The 4,754-nt window shown below is 44.4% G+C and overlaps 1 long non-coding RNA gene across 2 annotated transcripts; it reads left to right on the top strand.

Moving 5' to 3' along the window:
* Nucleotides 1-418: 418 nt before the first annotated feature.
* LOC120965276 (uncharacterized) lies at nucleotides 419-3,997 on the top strand. 2 transcript variants are annotated; one of them, XR_005757899.3, is made up of 5 exons: nucleotides 419-1,648; nucleotides 1,722-1,837; nucleotides 1,918-2,009; nucleotides 2,430-2,578; nucleotides 3,735-3,997. It is a non-coding gene; the product is annotated as an uncharacterized lncRNA (long non-coding RNA). The 2 variants fall into 2 exon arrangements; XR_005757898.3 differs by having other exon boundaries at nucleotides 424-1,648; nucleotides 2,435-2,578.
* The last annotated feature ends 757 nt before the right edge of the window (nucleotides 3,998-4,754 follow it).

Here is a 4,754-nt window from a genome sequence, read left to right on the forward strand (position 1 = left end):
TATTTGCTGCCTTTATAAGGGGATAAGAATTCCCTCTTCCTCTTCTCACGCTCTCTCTCCGTCTCCGCCTTTCCGATCTCAAGCTCCAGCGCCCAAGTTCTCATCTCCTTTCCACTCAAGCAACCATGTCCGGATCCGGCGGTCAGGGCAAGTGGGATGGTCTCCTCCGTCAAGGAGGAGGACATTACTGAGCTTCGGGCGGCCGGATATTTGGCGAAAGAGATCGCCCATCGTCTACCGGCCGAAGGACAAGTCGTCCCCACGCCGGAGCCAACAGAAAGGGTAGTATTCATCCCCCATTTCTTCCGCGGGCTAGCGTTTCCACTCCACCCCTTCGTCCGCGGGCTAATGTATTATTACGGGGTAGATTTCCATGATCTGTCCCCGAATTCCTTCCTCAACATCTCGGCGTTTATCGCCGTGTGCGAGGCCTTCCTCCGCATCCACCCCCACTTCGGGCTGTGGCTCAAAGTCTTCAACGTGAAGCCGAAGGTGGTAGACGTCCAGCACGCGGAGTGCGGAGGAGCCATGGTGAGCAAGCTGCCAAACGTCTCCTGGCCGAAAGGTATTTTTGTGGAGACAGTGAAGGAGTGGCAGAGACAATGGTTCTACATCACAGAACCCCGTGGCACCACCTGGGCCCACTACAACGAGACCCCCCTATACCAACACATGTCTACCAATGATGTGATAATAAGTGTTGTTTGTTTAATCTCCCACTTCCCACACGCCATGCTCCTCCTCATTCCCTGAGAAATAGCCTCCTCGTGCCCACCCCCCACCCTCATCCGGTCGTCCCTGTCCAAATATTACGCAACCCATGTCAAAAAAGAAATAAATCACGCAGCCAAAATTTCTATGCGCCCTCTCCCTCTCCCCTGATTTCTCTCTCTCAACCACGACCTCACCGGCTAGATCCAGCGCTCCCCCACACTCGTCGCTTATAGGCCCAGATTCACCTCGGTCCTCTCCTCAACCGCCACCTCACCAGCTAGATCCGGCGATCTCCCACGCCCGTCGCTCATAGGCCCGGATTCCCTTGCGCCCTCTCCTCTGATTTTCCATCGCGGCGACGTTCTCCACGCCTCTGCATGTGCCCCGCAGCAACCCTAGTGACCACAGGTCGCCGGCGCGGCTCCATCGCCTCTGGTTTGTATCGCGCTGCTGCCGGATCGCGGATGACGGTGCTGTCCCGCCTCGGCTGTGTTGACGGTTAATCTGTACTACAGTTTGGATCAGAAACATAGTGCTTTATAGGTCCGTAAGGCATAATGAAACCCAAAGGTACGATTTAACTGCTGATGCTTTTCCCCTTTTGTTTTCAAGCTAAAACATCTCTGTTCTGGAGGATCTGGAGGAGCTCCAGGCTGTATTGACATTGGCTTTGGAATGAAATTTCCGGGCTCTGCAAACCACTTCCACACTGAAGTTGTACTACTCCATGACGGGGAGATTTGTGTCAGCTGTACCTAATTATTTGTCCACGTGTATCTCATTATGTGATTTTCCCCTTGCAGTTTTTGTGCCCGTGAGATGTCAGCTAACAGTTTGCCAGTCTCTGAATACTTGCAGTAACCATGATTTTGGTTTGGTATGAAATTATCCTACACGTGTGGTTTCAAACTGTTGAGAATAGATGCACAGATAGGTAAGATTATGTAAAAACTTTTAGCTTGCCTTGGCTGATTGTGTGAGGATTCACTTGCTTTAATTGCATACAGCTTCATGGGCAGATGGATATGTACAGCGTACGACAGCACTGGAGAAAGTGGAGCAACCCATTTGCTTCCTTGATACACCCTTGACCCTCCCCTGGTTCAGAAGGCCACTAACACATGTCAGTTTCCTTATCGTAGAATTCTTGTCCCATATTTTGTACATTCATATAGGAACTGATGATCCGTTATCCAATGACAGGACAAATGGTACACGATTAGGGAGCTGAGTGGTGACAAGGATCAAATTCTCTTGATTATATGATATGCCACATTGGCAGCAAAGGCACATGGGTAGTGTTTCTTTAAACTTGGCAAGTACTGACAAAAATTGTTCAACCATTACTTAGATTTGCTTTTATTTAGACTATTCAGTCATTACATAGGTCACCTCTGATGGATTTTCTTAAATATTTATTCAGCTTTTGTACTAGCTTGGTCTTAAAATATTAAATGGTGCCACGTTAATTTCGTTTTATCTCTCTGTAAACATCTTGGATCCCACTTCTCTAGAAACAAAATTCCCCTTCTATTCCTAGAGAAGCCCATGTGATGATGTGTTTCTTTTACATGTTGTTGCTTCTGCTGGTTCCTTAATTATCTGTGGATTCGAAGAGTCTAATGTGTGGCATTGTAATTTTTAGGTAACTAGAAAGTTTGTCTAATGTAGATTATTAAATGATTTTGAGCTCCAGTTTATATCTAAATTAATAGTGCAGGGGCAGGAGCCTACTCGATGGGCTGAAAAAGCGGAGGTTCGGTTGCGGTTCCCAGATGCACAGCAGCGGTGCGGCGACTCCCATATGCACAAGGGTGGCGCACTGCGAGATGTACAAATGTGGCACAGCCGCTCTAGAGTGATGGTTTGTAGTGCATCACCATCAATTAGTCATCTGCCTCATCCCGTACAATAATCCAGTACCATAGCTCAGTCACCTAGGCTGATTTGTCCGCTCATATTTCTAATGCCGCATTGATGCGTCTATGATTAGTGGTTGGCATTCATTGTAGTTTTTTTTGCGGCGCTCTATGGGTTTTTGTTTCTCGTATGTCTATTAATCTATACTTCTTGATAGCAACTTAGCCATATTCCTACAGTACAATGCAAGATGCAGCAGCTAGAAGCTATACGGATATTACTAGGAGTAATTGCAGCTATCCATTTTGTACCAGTATAGTTGTTCAGTCAAGTAGGAAAAGTTAGATGCATGTACATGTATGAAGCTGTCTACACAGTATGCAAGTTTGCACCAATTTTTTCGTCGAAAAAAACTAATCACTATTGAAAAAGTAGCTTCTATTTTGACAGTAATCTTTTAGTTTAAATACTGAGCCATCTCGCCTGAAAAAGTTTATCTATTAATTTAATAGATTGGCAATGCAAAGCACACAAATTTCTCAGTATTTTAGATTATCTTAAGAGAATTCATATTTAGAGAATCATTTGGTCTGGAGACCTTTGTGTGAGTAATGATGTTTTGATGAATTCTCCATTCTAACCATGGTATTGGCTTATGGAGATCACAGTTTGTCTATGGAGCAACTTTAATGTCAGTATACTTACATTTGAAATATTGGTCTGTGTTCCTCAAAATTACCAATACATATGTTGTATCTTCAGGTTACAGAAACTGGATTGTTCCAGGCAGGGACGCTGCTGCTTGTGTTTTACTACATTTAAGTGTAGTCTGTGTATGTGTAATTTAAAATATAGTTTTCAAATCACAACTGGTGAATCCTAGAACCAGCACTGGTTCCATGCAATATTCTCGGCACTAAAACCTAGAACACCACTAGTGCCAAGTAGGAATTTCTGCTAGGTAATTTGTAATTGTAGTTCTATCACCAGTGCAAAATCTGACGAGTCATAAGACCACAAAAAAGTTCAAAATTATTGGTCATGCAGTCAGATTAATTATTGCATAGCCTTCAACTTTTGTATGTTGTCTTATAAATTTTTCTGCTCTATTGACATTTTTTCTGCCGGAAGTTACTGATCTCATTCCTTTATTTTTGTAGGTTCCTAAGATATTTTGATGATGGATGGCTCAGATGTTGATTGCAAGGTCGGGAATGGCATTCCTACTAGATAGTGTTATGTTATATTTTAGGACATCATTTCCGGTGTCAATGTTTCAAACATTATGTTTTAGAATAGTTGAGACGTTGATTGAAACGTCCAGGATTGGCTAGTACTAGTTAGTATCAAAACATGTAATCCTTGGAGTCATGTTCTTTGTAATGCAACAAAGTAAATTTAATATATTACACCTTTCTCTTTATTATTTGTTCCTCCTATTAACTATCATGATTGATCTTATCATTCTGGAAGGCAATATATAAAATACATTTGATGACCATTTGAATATCCTTTTGTGCAGGGTGCTAGCAACGCATATGATATGTTGTCGATCTCTCACTCAATATGTTGCTACCATGCAACACTTTTTCACATGGTTTACCAACGCATGTGTATATGTTGTTGTAGACCTTTGCAACACCACCAACAATAATGCATATTAATCCGTTGGTGTAGACCTTAGCAACGGTTATATGGACATGCACCAACGCATAGATGCGTTGCTAAGGGGGGTTCGTGTTGTAGTGGCCGCGGCTGCCGAATGCCGCTCCGGTGCTCCCATGTGGCTCACCTCTTGGGTCGAGAAGAGCCCGGACTGGTGTTCGTCTGATGAGCTGATAGCGTTGCAGACGCGCATTCAGAGCATGATAGCTAAGGACGTCAAGCTCTTTGATGTGATCCAGGTGATGCTAGTTCGCCGGATTCTTCCATGCCAGCGCAGAGGACGGCCTCTGTGGGATTTCAACCCGAAGAAGCATCGGACCCTGGTGAGGCTCTTCAAGACCACCCACGAAGATGCCTGGAAGTTGCTCTTTAAGGGCAACGAGAAACCGCCGGCCACGGATTCAAACCGTGGTCACAACTGTAAACACCCCGCCAGCGAGGTATGTTACTTTTGACATATCCCCAACTTAAATGTTTCGAGGATGATTTCTGAGATTTCAGTATTGCTCCCTCAG

This window comes from Aegilops tauschii, chromosome 5 (genome assembly GCF_002575655.3).
Source record: "Aegilops tauschii subsp. strangulata cultivar AL8/78 chromosome 5, Aet v6.0, whole genome shotgun sequence".
Taxonomy (NCBI): domain Eukaryota; kingdom Viridiplantae; phylum Streptophyta; class Magnoliopsida; order Poales; family Poaceae; genus Aegilops; species Aegilops tauschii.